The sequence below is a fragment of the Melozone crissalis genome, unplaced genomic scaffold, assembly GCF_028551555.1.
Source record: "Melozone crissalis strain CALT ecotype California unplaced genomic scaffold, PUWL_Pcris_2 ptg000002l_1, whole genome shotgun sequence".
Classification (NCBI taxonomy): Eukaryota; Metazoa; Chordata; class Aves; order Passeriformes; family Passerellidae; genus Melozone; species Melozone crissalis.
The window spans coordinates 3,162,085-3,179,317 of NW_026535780.1; the positions used below are offsets into that span (position 1 = coordinate 3,162,085).

Sequence of the window (17,233 nt, forward strand, 5' to 3'; positions counted from 1 at the left end):
GGGAACCCTCTCAGCTTGTAATCCCTGCATGGAGAACTGTCCCTGCAGGACACAAGTTGGCTCCTCAGTAGCAGATCCATGTCCTAACCAAGCCTATAACATGGGGCCAGTCCCTGCAGGGAAGTCAGGTGAGTCCATGGCACATTCAGTGCTCCCCATTTCACCCAAACCACTCTCACGTCCCCCAATGCATTTTGGTTCAGCCTCAAACCCACTTCTTTCAGAGTGAGTTGGCCAAAACAAGCCTGAAGAGCTCAATAAATTTCTTCATAGTCTTTTTACCTCTTTCTTCTATGAAATCATTGCCTTTCCCTCCATCACCTAAGGGACTCCTGCTCCTTAGAACCAGCTGCTCCATGCAGAACCTGACCTTTTTTTTACATCCTAAGTGCTCCCAGTCATAGAATCACAGAATGGTTTGGGTTGGAAGGGACCTTCAAGATTGTCTCATTCCAACCCCCTGCCATGGGCAGGGGTACCTTCCATCAGACCAGGTCGCTCATGGCTCCACCAGTCAGGCCTGGAACACTTCAGGGATGGGGCAGCCACAGCTTCTCTGGACAACCTGTGTGAGTCCCAGTGACCTCAGCAATTGCTGCTGTCCCCTAACCAACTCATCCTACTGTCACCCAGCCTTGAAAATTTCCTCCCTCATTACCTTGCACTTGCCAGAGAAGGCTGATTCATCCACTCTCTGCCTCAGGCATCCTACTTAGCCACTGATGATTGAGTTACTTAACAATTAAGCAGAGCCTTAAATCCTTGCAGCACTTAACATGTATTGACTAATTAATCCAAGCCTTATCTGAGGTAGGTTAGTTCAATCTTGTGTGTAGCTTCCAAACATGCCCACGGCCGCCTCACTGGTCAAAGGCAGAAGCTGCTCTGCAGAGATGATGGGAGGTCCATCATCCCCACTGCCCACCCTGCAAAGAGGGACCCATGTAGCACTGCCCTTCTGTGCTGTGACTTCAGAGATTACTGGGCCCAGGGATCCATGTCTCCAGGACTCCTGCCAAGCTTGTCCTCAAATGTCCTTTTCTCCTGCACCTTCTCTGGCCCTCCATGATTGCTTCATTGCCTGCTCTCCCACCCAGTGGGCTCTGGGCACATCCACCAGCTGAAGCCAATTTGCTTGGACAAGCACCAAGTAGCCTGAGGCTCTGCCAGACCTGGAGTGCAGGTGGGATAAACCTTCCCCTGGGGTCTGGCTGGCAGCCATCCATGAGTTCTGCTGATGCAGGAGAACAAACCTGGCCTTGGGAGGTGACAGGTGAGCACAGCACCCTGCCCTGCTGCCTGCTGCTGAAGGGACACCAGGGCAGCCAGGCTTCCCCTCAGCCTGTTCACAGGGACTGTCTCAGGCACATCAAACCCCACATGCCAGCCCTAGGCCACGTGTGGGAGGCAGGGAACCCATTCCCAGCATGGATGAGCTGCACAGGAACTTTGTGCAGATGAGTGGGATGGGAGGTACAGGGACACACCCAGGGTTATGCAGAGAGTCCGTGGCACAGGTCAGTACCTCAGTGGCTCCTGGCCCTGGGCTTTGGGAGAGGGAAAGGGATGGGGGTTGGCAATAGCTAAAGCCAGGGAGCTGGGAACATGAACTGGGTTCCCAGCCACACAAGCCTTGGGGCCTGATCCTGACTAAATCATCTCATTTTGCTCCAGTGCAGTCACTCTAGTTCCAGGATTAAAGGAAAATGCCATGTTCCTTGTGCCCCACAGATTCCCAACCATTAGCTAAGACCAAGGCAGACATCAAAACTCTTGCCATGCCATGAGCCTCTTGCACTGGAGCACAGGATCCTCCCAGCACAACAACAGAGACCCAGAGATACACGATTCTCTTTGACATAACACTGACACCAAAATGTTTCAGCCCACCTGAATCTTCTAAGCACCTCTTGCCCTTTTCCTGCCTCCCTGTCACCCCAGGGCTTCAGCTCAGTGATATCCCCAGCCTGACAGGCAGGTGATGAGCCTTGAGAGATGCTTGATGGACATGAAGGACATGGCAGAAGAAAGGAACTTTGTCAACCTGGGCAGTCATGGAGCAGCCAGGTGGAAGAGATTTTAATCCAAACAACCTCACACAGGAAAGCCAGGACCAGCAGAGTCTGGATTTGCACAGCTCATGTGGAGCTGTAACAGCAAGGTGCTGGTTTGAGTCAAAAGCCATCAGCCTGCAGGTTATAAAGGCATCTCTGCTGCTTGTAAGGGTGCCCTTCACATGCCCTCCACCTCCTGTGGCTAAGAATGGGTTCCTGCCTACCCCATGGATATCACCACCATTTGCTTGCTTTTTAACACATCTAACACCAAATGCAGAGGAGAAACTCCTCTCCCTATGAAATTCACCCCAGAAAATCCTGAGTAGTAAAGCAGAGCAACTTGTGGACCAACACTTTTCCTCTGGGTCTCAAACCATCACATATATTTATTTTTTTTTCCTTGACTGAATATGTGCTGATCTCATTCATCCTGGGAAAAGCACGGGGTGTTCTCATCCCGGCTATACCTGGCAAGCTGCACACACTGTGACAGAGGGAGAGAACTTCTGATCAGGCTCTGCAGTGGCTGCTGCCCAGCTTCTTGTGGCTCTTTCCTGGAGCGAGAGGCCGGCTTCTTCACCTGGCGTTCCTGGGAGAGATGAAGGGTAAGTCAGCAAATCAGCTTCATGCACCGCAGACATCCTCTGCTTTCAGCCATAGCAGAATTAGCTCAGGTCGGGATTTGCTGGTAGCTGGGCAGAAAAACATCAACAGGGCTTTTTCCTTTGGAGGGAAAAGGCAAGAAAATGTTTTTAACGTGCTGGGTACAGGCAGATTGCAGGAGCCGTGATCCCCGGCATAGCTCAGCAAGCCCTGCCGGGGAAATCAACAGGGAACGTTGCTGATGCTATTTTAGACACCGGCAGAAAACGCCAGATAGCAACACCGAGTTCGACGGGGCTGCGCGAACCCGGAGCGGCGGCGGCGGCGGCACGGAGCGCGGGGACCCGCTCCGCCGCCGTGGGGGCTGCCAGCCGGTTTGGTGATGAGCTCGCTAACCACGACGCTGCTTTGACATGTCAGCTGGCGAGCCGGGATGCCTCGGTGTCATGCAGGCAGCTCGGTCTGAGCCCTGCGGAGAGCAGCTCAGATCCGCCGGCCGGGGTTAGCAATGAGCCGCACTTAAGCTGCTGCAAGGGATCCGCGCTGCCGCCAACGTGAGTGCTCCGCGCCCGCCCGCGCAGGTGGAAGATGCATGCCGGGCTCCAAGGGGGGATGCAGCTCGGGCCGGGGCACTGCCGGCTCCATCGGGAGCCCCCTGGCTTGCTTGCCTGGGAGAGGATGGAAAGAGGGCGTCTTAAGGGATCGCTGCAGCCAGAGGTGCTGCTGAAGGCAGAGTGTGAGATTAACGGCGGTATCTGAGCATAAAGATACCGCAACCTGATTTAGGAATAATGAATATAGCAAGGCTGGTTATGTCCCCTTTGTAAGTCGGGCTGTTTGGAGCAAAAAAGAGCAATTATGTGGATTCTGCTGCAGCTCGTTGTGGTTGGGTTTATTTGGGAAAAGGATGCTTGCTGGCAGCCTGGCAGAGGGGTTAAAATGCACAATTATCAGACCAGGCTGCTGTTTTGAAATGGTACAATAATCCCAAGGCAGGGGAACATTGTTAGGTATGATTTATCTTCTGAGATAGTCAGGAGCAGGAAGACCTTAGCTTAGTGGGCTACTCTTAATAACATTTTTTAAAAAATATTTTCAAAGACCGACCCTGTTTTGCAAAGCCCTGACACCACAATGACAGGCACTGCTGATACCAGCTGTCCTGCCTGCCATCTGAATGCCAGGCCTTCCCAGAAATGCTGCTTGTGAAAGATCCATCACAGGGAAGTTTTTACCACCCCAGTTTTGTGTGTGGGTGTGAAAGCACATCTGTGTTTGAGGAGAAGAGACATGAACTGCTCCCTGTACCCCAAACCTGGCTGTGCAGCCAAGGAATTTCTGTAGCTGTGATGATGATTGTTAGGCAGGGCTGTGCTTTTAAAAGGACAGCCTGGCAGGGTTTAACATGGGGATCCCTCCTGGACCTTTCAGCACTCATGGTCTTGGGCATCTCATGGATTAAACTGGTGCCTGTTCCTCAAAAGCTGGTGTCAAATGCCTGGTGCTCCCATAGGATCTCCTGCATGGACACAGCAAGGACACAAGGTCCAAGCTGATTCACAGCTCCAGCTGGGGTGGCATAGTGAAAATGCCATAGAGGGCGACTTGGCAGGGTTGATTTGGACAGGATAGGGATTGGAAAGGCAGGCAAAGAGCAGTGAATGTTCCTGGAGAGAAGGTGACCAGGGATCAAAAGAGAGAGGTGGCATTGGTGTGTGCTGGGACAGGTCTGGGATGTGAAGGGGACAAGGGTTTGTGATGGCAGGGAGTGCTCTCTGTACTAACCCATCACTGTCCGCACTTGTCAGCAATGCACAAAGCCACAATTGAGAGATATTGTGAGTTTGTAAGAAAAGGGGAATTTGCTCCTTCCTCATTTCTCTACTAAACTTTGCATTGCAAACTGTGCCTCAGCTCTCCTTCCAGAGGAAAAAGAGCAGTTGCTGTGAAGGCTTGTTTTTTTAAAAGCAGTAGCACAAGGAACCTAAAGCACAACCTTCCTCTGACACAACCTTACTCTAATCTCATTCCCAGTGGCTGCTTCAGGACTGACCAGAACCAAACCATTCAGCAGTGTAGGAGCACATCCTCTGCAGAAGCAACAGCCTACCCTCAAGGGCTACTTAATTTTCATTCATTAAATTTACTATTTGTATTATTTTGTTTAATGCTGTTGAGGGAAAAGGGCCCTCTCTACTGAGCATTCCTATTAAAACATGCCTGTTAAACCTCACGCCATGAAATCACAGAGGCTAGAGGTAGTCCTGCTGGTGGTTCTAGTCCTGAAGGGTACAGGAACCAAGCACAGACCAGTGCTGCTGTTGTCAAAGGCCAGGAGTCTGCTGGTATGAGAGCAAGAACAATGAGGGAGGGAGGTTTTACAGCTCTATAGCTGGCAGGAGATCTTCAGGATGTTTTCTTCCTTCCCTCTTCATCTAATGTGAAAAAGGAGATAGAGTGAAGGCTGCCTCTTTGTGCCTTGTTGACAGCTTGCTAGGCAGAGGTTGGGAGGAACCAGTTAACACCTGGGCATTCCTGTAATTTAGTTTTTCCAGCAACTAATGCTGGTTCATGATCTGTGTTTTCAGAAACCTCTCCATCCACTTTCTGAAGCACAGTCACTGTTTTGCTCAGCAGGGATCAGAATCCTGGCTATCACTTGCTGTTGACATGGGCACAGCATTTTATCCTTCACACCTTCCCACCATGAAAAGATGAAGCCCCACCAGCAAACTGATCCAGACTGCTCTGTTCTATGGGGTGACATCCACAGGCAGCCTTTCTCTGCCATGGAGCCCTGTGCCAGTGCAAGCTGCTCTGAGAAAGGACCCAGACCCAAAACTGGGTGAGGGCAAGGGCCTCCAACACCCCAGAGCAAAGGGAATTGTATCACATGCACAGCAAACACTTTGCCAGAGGCTGCACCATATACTGAAGCAACCACACAGCCTGCAGCTCTGATACAAAACCACTGACCTGAACAGCAGCCAGATCATTTTTCTTATGAGGATGCACCATTCTTGAGCAATTTTTCCAGCACATCCCACGCAAACAGGTTTTCTGTGAACACTGCATGGCAGCATTTACCATCTCATGCCAGCTCTTGTTTTTCCCTAATGGCAGGCAGGGGTTGGGAGGGCTCTCACGTAGCACTGGTGTGTCTGTGCTGGTGGGCATGGAGTCTGAGGGGTATTCTCATGGAAAACTGAGCATTAAACCATTTCAAGTCACCAGTTCTGCTGAAGACAGAATTACAGGATGGTTTCTGTTGGAAGGGATCTTAAAGATTACCTATTTCCAAACTTAAGTTAGACAAGGTCACACCTTTCTGCAGAAATCCTGGACCTTGCATATACATACTAGTCTAATAACACATCCTTCATCTTCTTGTCACTGCAACAGCTTTCCCAGGAAGGGCACATTGGCTCTGCCCAGCTGGCATGCAGGGGGTTGCAGGAGCAGTGTTGATCCTTCAACACTGACACTAACTCCTGTTGTTTGGGATGTTATGCTAAATTAGCTGAATTCTTGGTGGTAAAAAGCAAACATGGAGGGAAATGGATAATGTCTATAGAGTCTCATTTATGGCCCAGTGTATTTTGAGGTCACTCTGACCTGGAGTTTAAGCTACTGTGGAAGCAAGGAGATTTTAAGGCTTTTTTTTTGGCCCAATTTATCAACTTCCATTGCACAACAGCACCTCAGGGCAGCCAGGGTGTATCACCAGATACATTAACTGGGCTTCTTAGTGGTGAGTGATGGCCATGTGCTATTTGCTCATAACTAAGAGAAAGAAATGGCCAAAATCCCTCTCTTCCCACATGGCAGAGATGGAGGGATGTTTCCACAGGAGCAGCTCTGCTCCTTGGCAGCCACGAGTTTTTGATCCAAGCTTGCAATCTTCTCATGTCCCTCATTTCTGTATGCAGGAGGGAGGAGGAAGCAAAAGCAGCCGTGCTTCTCCTACTTGTCTGGCCCTGGTACTCCATACACTGATCTGATGGGAAGAGCAGGACCAAAAGGGTATTTATTCAAGATGATCTAATGAACATTTCCCATGTTGTCTCATTTGGTAAGACTGATACTCTATTTCTCCCTTGATTGCCCTGAAAAGTCCATTAATTTTAACCTGCCAAAAAAGGATTGGGGGATATAAAATTTGACCCTCAAGCAAACAAAAAAAGAGCAGAAATTGAGTGTTTTCCTTTATTTGTAATGCAATGCACTAAATAATGTTCAGAAGCAGAAAATGCCCAGGAAAAAGCATTTCATCATATAATTTTACAAGGGAGAGAAGAAGCAAACCCAATAGGCATGGATTCAGTGGAGAGTGGATTGAGCCCTGTCCCTGTGCAGTACTGGAGTCAGTCTGATCAACCTCCCATGCCTCCTGCACTTGTCCTGTCAGACCTATCTGAGGGTATTTGAGGTAATTCTTACCTAATTGTCAGTCATAGAACCAACTTCTGTCTGGAATCACGACTGTGCCGTGAGCTGGGAACTTCTGGGTTTGATTCCTGTGTTCACAAACTTCAAGCAAATGCCTGTTGGGAAGGGAGAGAATGAGCTGGGTGGTAAACCAGGTTCTTCTTGCCATGGCCAGAGGATTCATTATGCTTTGGAAGAGAGGCAAGAGACTTTAGGAAAACAATTCTCATATACACAAGTCTACAGAGAAAGCAATGATCAGCATATAAAGAAAAACACAGCTTAACTTTAACAACCTACAAAATTCACAGCAGTGGTGCTGCACAGGGGGGGCTTGGCATGATATGTGAAAAAGTTAAGTGGTCTCAAGAGTGAAAATACATGGACAGCTGCCAATATATTATGCAGTCCTCATCAGAGCATCCGAATTCCCCCTCAGTGAGCTGTGCTAGGCTGCAGAGCAGTCTGTAATCAGGAAGGTTGGCAGTGATGACAGAGATGTTCCTGGCATCCATTTTGACCAGTCTGTTGTGCAGCCGGGTCTGCAGAGCCTCTCTGGGTACCAGAGAGAACAGAGGCCTCTCCTGCAACTGGGCAAGAGCTGTGGCTCTCCACACTTTGGACAGGATCCACCTCAGCCTCCAGCACAAAGCCCTGGGAGCAACGGAGCCAGGGCCACGTTGCCTCTTTGTACCGAGTCTGGGCAGACACATCCAGGTCACTCACTCCAGACAGCATTCATGACCTGTGTCTTTGCTGTTTTTCAGTCGCCCAGAGGGGAGCTCAGAGCCTTGGCAGCAGCACTGTCACAGTCCCCAGAGTCCCTGGACTGTCCTGTCTGCTGAAGCACGGCTGGAGCGTGTGGCAGCTCAGGAACTTGGGAAGAGGCCACCACGTCCAGCTTGGATGTGATGTGCCTCACCCCATGGTGCCTTTTGGGTTCATTTAGGCACTCAGCTCATTCTTCAATGGCTGAAGGGAGATCCAAGAACAGGATTTAGCTGTGGCTCACCCTCCCTTTCTCCTCCTCAATCCTCTAGAAAGAATAACTGCTAAAGAGAGTGAAGGTCATCCACGGCCAAGGCAAGTCCATGCTAATCCCTCTCTGGAGTCTTGGCCTTTAAGTCTTGGGAAGTATTAGAAAATGGATAATAGAACAGGAAATGCCAGATTTTGGTAGCTGTGAAAAGGAGAGACACATTACCCATGCCATAAAGGGGAGGGTTTCCCTCTCCTCCCAGGCTATGGATGCTAGAACTGAATGAACACGGCATCCAAACTGGGTGAAAAAAGACTGTGGCACTCTTCTTGTGGGGCTTACAGGGAAGGGCCACACTGGGAAAAAGCCAATGGCTTGAGGATGACTTTCATATTTGGTGCCTACCCCTCCTGTGCTTGCCCCCATGGAATTTTCAGTAGGCACCCTTGCATGCATTTCAGAGGGAAAGAAAACCTGTCTGACAGCCCATTGCTCTTAGCAGATCTCCCCTTTCATTTCTGAGCCCAGCTCAAAAAGGACTTTTCACTGCCATCCTGAAAGTGCATGATCAGCTGAAAAAGCAAGCTCGAGCAGCTGCAAGCAAACCTGACACCTTCTGCAACATCCAAGAGATCAGAAACTTTATTTGCTTTGTTTCTACACAACTGATCAATTGAAACCAATCGATGAAACTCTGGGGGCTGGCACATTCCTGCCTCCACCCCGTGGGCTCTGCCTGATCCCAACAGCAGCCCAGAGCTGGCTCCCATGCTAATGCACACTCAAGCACAGATCCTCCAGTGACATGTGATCCTCCAGGATATCTCATGGATGTCTAATTATTAGCTAAAGCCCAGCCTGGGTAAAACAGAGTTTTTGATATCCCTTTTCTCCCAAACCTTCTCCCTAAATCTTCTCAAAACACAGTGGGCAACATGATGGTTTATCTGCCACGGAGGCAACTGCTCTTGATGCCACTTCATACTCTCCTTTAAAGCCCATGAATTTAGGCTGCAGTTAAACCTTGCAGAATTTTTCAAGCCCAGCTTCTCCAGCCCTGCAGGTAAATCTCTTGCATATCTTTTCCTTCATCTGTTACTGAAGCACTTCTTGTGGGCCCTGATCACACTTCACTCTTACCCATTCATGATTCCACCATGGAGATTTTTCTCCTAACCCTTCTCTTTTGTCCTGTTTCTCAGGCTGTATCCCTTCACTGGTTCATCCCATCCCATAACACCAAATTCAGGTCTTTGCTCTCAACACCCTGTGACTTTTCTGTCCATAGCCCTTCCCACCAACAACCAACCCACAATGGTGGCCAACCTCCTTTCTATCATGTCTTTGGAAATGCTCCTCAGAAAACCTCCAAAATCAATCTCTGGTAGAAACCCATCTTTGCTCCCAGTATCTGCATACTGGTCATGTTGCCACACAACACATTGGCAAATATCACTTTCCTTCTCCATGTTCCCATTTGTCTGAGCCACCCATTTTCCTATGTCTTAATCTTGGAATGAGCGTGAGGATTTGTTGCATAGCATGGCTCAGCCCAGCTGCAGCTTCTTGTCCTATGGCAACATGAACCAGGAATAATAACAGCAAGGTGGTGACTCATTAAAACCAATAACCTCAATAATTAGACTTACTTAACTTTTCCAATTGTATAAACAGCTGAGAAAAAAAATTAGAATCTTATGCTTTTCCAATATTTTTCCTTCTTCCAGTTTCTCACACAGAAATTGTCAGTATTGGGCACTTGTCACAGTCAAATTTCCTCTCTCTCCACACAACAGTAAATTCACTGAGTGAACTGAAATGTTTGCTTTGTCCATATTCTGTGAGTGCTGAAGACTCTCCAGCATCTCTTTGCTCTGAGCAAGGAGGGGAACAGCTGCAGCTCTGCCTTGGTGCCAACATTGTTCCAGCTGCTGTTGCTATAGGAAAAAGGCAGAACTGTCCAAGTTTCGAGTTCCTGAAAAAATCTGTTTAAGTCAGCAGGGATAGAATCTGGATGCAAATTTCTCTCCACATCTGATGATCAGTGGGTGCCATCCACCACTTCATTCAGCTGCTGCTGGTTGAAGCTGCATCTTGGTACAGCCTCTTTGCTCCCTCTGTGACCTGCCCCTCCTAACACTCCCCTGCCCATTGCCTCTTGTCAGAGGCAGAGAAAGAGGCTTGGACCAAAGCAAAAGCTGCCCATGGGATTAACTGTGGGACAAGGAGCCATCACAACTAGGACAGAACTCAGACAGCACTGGAGGGAAAGGCAGCCTGGGGGCAAAACACTGGGACGAGCTAGCTGGTGAGATAAGGAGCAATCAGGCGGGCAGAGGGTGGGAGAGAGGAGGCAAGGAACCAGGGAGGAAGACCTGGGAGGTTTGAGATGAAAAGGCAATGAAGAGACCAAACTGCTAAGAGAGGTGGGTGTCATACCTGAGCAGAGCCTCACATCCCACTCCCCTTTCTCAGTCCTTGTCCCTGCATTTTGGGCACACCGGGACCTTGTGTTTAACTTTGTCCTTCTTTAATTTCAAAGGATCTCAGTCCCCTGCAGTTGGTGTGGCTGCAGAACCAGCACTGCCCTGGAAATGGCTGCTCTGACCCCAGCAGGGCAACTGTCCTGCTGCCAGCATTGAGGGAACCTTAGTATGGATCAGACCTCAGGAACCTGACTGCCAAACCTGCCCCACAGACCTCACCCCCTCCCAAAAGAAGCACACCAGTGACTACAATAATATGGAGTTAAAAAAGGAAAGTGCTTTTGGAGAGAGATCAGCTGCTTTGTGAGGCAGCTGTATGTTCTGGAGCTCCTTTTGATGTAAATGTGTGAAATTACACATTTATTGCAGGATTCAAATGTAGCCATGGCAACATGATTATCAAACAGTCTCATATGGAAGTGTAAATCCATACAGGTTTCTGGCTGGTGAGATTAAACTGCCCAGAGACAGAGCTCAGTATATTCCAAGTCCAGACCCTCTGTGCCCAAAAGGATTCATCTCTGGCTTCTGTGCTTGGGAAAAATTCCATTTCTTTGCAAGCAAATTGGCTCCATTCAAGTGGGCCAACCACCAAACAGATGGAGAAGAGCACTAAACAAGCCAGTACCCTCAGCAGAGAGAACTCACTGCTGCACAGGGTGACCCTGTCCTGAAGGCTGGTTTGGACAAACTCCTCTGCTCAGCCTTGCCAGGGTCAGGGACAGTTCAGGCAGGAGCTGTGTCTGCAGAGCAGGTTTCAGTTACACCTCGAGCATCATCAGGCTAAATTCATAGAGTCCCTGGGCATGAAAACAGGCTGGGCAGCCAAAATCATCCCCTCACCCACGGTGTCCTCATGTGACAGCGATCTGGTGACATGGTGACATCTGAAGAGGGGACAGCAAAGCTGGCATGTGTACTGGCTGCAAGTGGGAAAGGGCTGTGCCCTTATAGCCTCAAAACAGTGACCAGAAGTCTGTTTCCAAGGTCATTCCTTGGAAACAAGGCCCATCCATTAATTTTCCACAGCTGTCAGTTCCAGGCTGAGCCACAGTGTCACGGCCAAGGAAAGTCAGGCACAGCCTCCTCCCCTGGATATGCAGCAAGCTCTGATGCCTCATGTAACAGTGTCTGCACACAGACTGGGCTCAGCTCAGGGACTTCGTGTGTCTGGAGTGATGAGTATCATCAGGTGGACTGTGAAACAACATGGGGAAAAAAAAGAGCAAAAAGAAAAAGAAAGAAAAAGAAAAAGAAAAAGAAAAAGAAAAAGAAAAAGAAAAAGAGGAACATGCACCCCAGTACGGAAACAGACTGGTGGAAAGGAAATAGAGGTTTTAAATAGGCACTAAAAGATTGGCAGAATTTGGCTGTAAATGAAAACAGAGTAGTGGAAGGGCAGAACTTTGTCCTTGTTTTGCTTTTTTTTTTTTTTTTCCCAGAGCCTTGATGAGGCTCTTTCACTGAGAAACACAAAAGTAGGGCACAGTCCTGCAGCAGGCACCCGGGGTGTCCACAGTCCTGAGGTTTGGGGATCTGCAGCAGGAGCCCCGGCATCCATCTGGAAGCAGGGGAAAAGCAGGTTATCTCCACAAACACGTGGGGAGCAGCTTCCTGGGACACCTGAAGCATCTGATGGCAATGCCCCAGAGCCATCACCTAGGAATTCACAGGATGGCTTCTCAGTAGGATGTTCCTATAGTTAATTAACCTCTGGTCCTGATTTTCAGCGGGAATATCTCTTGTTTTCATCTCCAACAAATGGCTCTAATAGATTTGACACCTGCTTTCAACTGGCACCCTCTTCTGCTGCAGGTTTTTCTGGGCAAAATCCCTTCTCACCTTCCCTGCTGCAGTGTAAACATCTGGGAGCTCCAACACACTCCTGTTTCCAAGCCTGTGAAGTCCCAGATGGTCCATCAACCATTCTCCTCAGTTTCTTTCTCTGCATCGTGAGACTTTCTAGCAGAACCTCTTTACCTTTTCTCAGGAACTTTTTTAATAGTGCTGTTTCACCGAGGATTTTTGGGTCAGGAAAAAATACAGGCTCTTGGCACTAAACATAGACCCTTCTCAGTAAACATGAGGCCCTTGATTTTGTTTCTTGCTTCTTAATTTAAAAAAGATTAATTTTCCCAAGCCTATTTAGAAAATAAAGAAAAAATATTGCTGTGCTAATTGCTATTACCAAATGATTTTCACATCATCTCCCACCTGTGGCCACACAAATACAGGTCGTAAAAATGGTCTTGGCATTCCAGGCTGTAGCAGATCAAATATCAGGTTTCTGGTTAACCATGAATTATCACTAAAAACTAAAGACACCCCAGCCCTGTCATTAATGCTGCCTGAGTACCATGACTTGGGAGTGCTGCTGTGCTGTGCTGCCAAGGCATCTGCTCCCCAAATTTGGCCTCTGCTCCTTGAGAGAATGAACCAAACCTCCCTAACAGGGGAGGTGAAGCTGTTACCCACATCTCCTCATTCCCCTCGCTGCAGTCCTTTCATCTCTATGCTATATTAGCATTCTGGAGAGCACTAATGGGTGTGAAGTGGCTTAAAGCCATTTTCTTTATTGCTGGATTAGTGCTGGAAGGGTATGAAACTGCGGCGCTCGGCTCGAGCACGTCAAGAGCTTTCTGCTCCAAGCAGACACGAGAGCTCAGAGCCTCAGCCCAGCTCACTGCTTTTATGAATGGAGTTAAAAACAACACACACCATGAAGCTGCTGCTTAGAAGCTTTTTTTTTTTCCTGGTGTCCTGACTGCTCCGGCCAATACAAGCCCCAGTGCTCTGGAGCAGCACACGGCCATGAAAACAAGGAAGTGGGCAGAAAAAGCAAAGCACAGGTTCACTATCTGTTCCCTGCCTGCCTTTAGTTGAGCAATTATACAACTGCAGATCTGTGATTATTCCTGGCAAGGTTTGTTCATCTCATGGGAGACTTTTGGAACAACACAGTGCTTTTGTAGGGAGTGTCAACCACCAGGCGAACGTGTCTTCCAGATCAGATTTCTTTTTTTTTTTTAATATGTAAGTAATTGTTTCTTTACAGATTGGTCTTTGCCTTTTAATGACTCACATTTCTACCTTGTCAGCTTTCAGCACGGGCCCTGCCCTCCCTCCCAGTGCTACAATCCTCCCAGATCTCACCCACAGTGCCAGGTCACACCAGGTGAAATCCTGAAGGATGAGAATCCATTTTGTCGGCGCCCTGTCCAGATGTTCTGCCTACAGGGGCTGCTTTTTGGGGGGCTGCAGAAACTACAAGCACCGCAGTCAGAAGGCATAAAAATGAGGTACAAACCTGCCTTTAAAACACTGAAATAGGGGTTTGTCTGTGGTTTATTTTTTGGACAAACCCAAATACATTTTCACGGCAATGGTGACAGATTCTCATTCTCAGCACTGCTGCTGTGCCAAGAGTCTCATTCCCACTCTGGCCTCCTGAGGTGCAAACATGGTCTTGAAAATAAAGAGGGAGAATGCTTAAACACCCCTAAAACTAATTCATTAGGTTTAAGCTCAGTGCAATATAACTGCATCTTTTTAAGAGGGTTGGGGGTTTTTTTCTGAAGCTTTTCCCCCTTCACTGCTCTCTGAAAATGTATTCAACGTGAGGCAGGGAGCAATTATGGAAAATTTCAGGCTGGATGGCTAAAGCATGGCCAACTTGTAAAGTAATTGGAAATGCAGAAAGAAAATGTTTGGCAACAGGGGATAAAAGGTGCTGTGTAAGTGGAGAATTTTTTCTTATTGCAAACTGTCCTCTCTGATATGTTAATTGTGTTTGGCCTGATCCCTTGACAGTCCATTAATTTTTTGTCCAATTGCAGGCTGCTGAGGGCAGATAAATTTCAGGCTATTATGGGAACACCCTAGAAGTCTGTATAGAAAGGAAACTCTCTGTTTCCTGTATCATCCTTCTGGGGATCTTGAAAGAGTTCACAAAAGCCACTTAAGCAAACTTTCTTTGCTGGATAACGGAAGGAAAGGAAGCTGTGAACAAGCAAACAACACTCAATTCCATGAGACAAGAGATACTCATAGGTCATTTGAGAGAAAGTAAAGTCTGTGAATGAAATGCACATACACACACACATGCAGAAGACACTCTGTACTCTGAAAATAATGGGTATTTCTACACCTCTGCACTCTTTCTGATTAAAAACAATGTAAATCATGCAAACCACCATGGAGACAGGGGGTAGAACATCCATCCCTGCAAGGCATGAAATGTGTGGAGGGTTTTTGTAGTTCAAATAATACATCTCAGGATGAGTTGGAGATGGTCATGGATCAGCTGAACAGCCTTTCTTTCTTTCTTTCTTTCTTTCTTTCTTTCTTTCTTTCTTTCTTTCTTTCTTTCTTTCTTTCTTTCTTTCTTTCTTTCTTTCTTTCTTTCTTTCTTTCTTTCTTTCTTTCTTTCTTCCTTCCTTCCTTCCTTCCTTCCTTCCTTCCTTCCTTCCTTCCTCCCTCCCTCCCTCCCTCCCGCCCTTCCCTTCCCTTCCCTTCCCTTCCCTTCCCTTCTTCCTTCCTTCCTTCTTCCTTTCTTCCTTTCTTCAACAGTGCAGCTGCCACAGCTCTGCTACAAGCAGCTCTGTGCTTTTTGTCACCCACAGACAAAAACCAAAGGTGTGAAGACCTCCAAGTTTCCCCAGGGCTGGCTTCAAGCCCAGAATTCAGACAGAGCTCAGGGAGCTGGGGCAAAGCTCAGCCTTCAAGCCCTGGAAATATTGGGGAGTTCCAATTTATAGGCTTGTCCCTGTCTCTGAATTTTACACCAGTAACCTAAGGAGGTAAGGTTGGTCAAACAGTGTGTCCCTTTTCCTGAGAAGTTTTAAATGTATTGGCTTCAGCTAATTTCAGAGGGAGATCAAAACCGCAGAGAGGATGAAATGGTGCAAGTTTGTTAAAATAAGCTCTTAGAGGAGGAGATTTGTAGCTCATCTGAAATAGGGGGTTTGTGGTATTTGATGTGAGTAAATCCATGTGGTAGAGAGACCTTGTATCTATTCAAACCACAGGAAACAGGTTCAAGTTTGCAGTCAACAACAAGGCCTGGTCCTTTAAGAAGAAATGGTTTGGGAGAATACTTGGTTAGCAGAAAACTACCTAGGCACTGACTGAAAATTTCTTTAAGGCATTTAGGAAATCAATTCATCAATTGTGAAAACATCTTTTTCTAGCAGATGCTGCAACATATGCCTATGGTCTGACCAAAACTATTAATGGTGGGGCGGGCTGGGGGGTAGGGGGGCAGAGAGAGAAAGAGCAAGGAAAAGATATTAAATATTGAATATATTAAATATTTGCCAGCTGAAAAAATAAAAAGGTTTTGGTTTCAAATTTGGGGGAATCCACTCAGGCCAGTTCTTGTTTAATTGGGACTGGGGAAGGCCTTTTCTGACAGAAATATAGCTGATTACCTGACAGGAAAAATCTAAATCTAAATTCATCAAAAACATTTCTCCTGGTCTCTTCTCAAAGTTATCCACAGGAACAGTGCTTCCCTGGGGAGCTTGTTAAACCTCCCAAATAACCTCATTGCTAGGAACTTTCAGTTTTGCAAGCTTCTTTATCTTCAGCTGTAACTTCTTGAATCTGCTCTCCAGGTTGCAAATGATCTCCATTCAAATCATCTGTTGTCCTTCTGTGCTCTGGCCTAGATGAGGGCCAGCATATCCCTGTGGAGAGCATCCATCTGCCCAGTGTAACTGCATCACCAGTCCAAAGAAATGGGCTGGAACCCATTCAAGGAGAAAATGACATTATTCTGACAGTAATACAAAACTTTTGGTCCTACCAAAGCAGCCTGGAGTCTTTGAGGTGCTTAAGTCTGGAGTTTAGTTGCCAGGCTCCTGATATAAATAAGGAAAGAAGCTGCTGAACCAATAGGATTGTCTAAGGAGGGAGAGCAGCAGGAAAGCACAATTCCATCCTAATCTTATTGGTCTCTGCTGTTGGCACAGTGTTCATGCACACAGGACACCTTCAGGTCCCCTTCAGCAGGTTGTGTTCTAGCCCTTGGAAGGTCTGGGAAGTGTTTGTGGGAAAATTGTGAAATTGTTTGAGGGGAAATTGGAAAATGGAGTTGTTTTTATAGGAGTCAGAAGTGAGAACTGGAGGTTGATTTGTTCTGTGAAAGGGCCTGACCATGACCTGCCAGCCTTGGCAGGCTCACACAAGGTGTAGGACCTTGGCATGAGTCAAAGTGTGTGGTTTCTTCAACAGAAAATTATATATATATATACATATATATATATATATTTTTTTTTTAGTGTTTCCTACCAAATCAACTAGATTAATTGATTCATCCCAAGACTAAACTCTTACAATTCCTTAGGCAGAGTTCTGGGGTTCCACAGTGTATTGCCATGTATTTATCCCCACAAAAATGTCTGCAAATTGCATTACCTATCCCACATTCCAAAAGGCTTCTATCTAGTGCAGTCATTTAAGGAGATCCCTATATTTGTGGGGTTCTTCATAAGGGACCCCACAGAGTTCAAGCAGTGCCTGGACAATGTCATAAGGTTTAGTTTTAGGTTCTGCAAGGAGCAGGGAGCTGGAGTAAAAGACCCTTATGGGTCCTTTCCAAACTGAGATATTCTATGATTCTATAGAGTACAAGGAGATGAAAAGGAAAGGAAAAGTTACTCCTTCTGGGAGTAAGTGGT

At 47.4% G+C, this 17,233-nt stretch overlaps 1 protein-coding gene across 3 annotated transcripts in view; it reads left to right on the forward strand.

The window, feature by feature from the left end:
• Nucleotides 1–2,512: 2,512 nt before the first annotated feature.
• The window catches only part of SLC45A4 (solute carrier family 45 member 4), an 85,165-nt gene continuing 70,444 nt past the window's right edge, over nucleotides 2,513–17,233 (forward strand). Inside the window, exon 1 of one of the 3 annotated variants that reach the window (XM_054296173.1) lies at nucleotides 2,513–2,662. The gene's annotated coding sequence lies outside the window, so the exon portion shown is untranslated. Of the gene's footprint in view, nucleotides 2,663–2,874; nucleotides 3,215–10,562; nucleotides 10,796–17,233 lie in introns of those variants that run through there. The other 2 variants (XM_054296092.1, XM_054296341.1) reach the window with 2 other exon arrangements.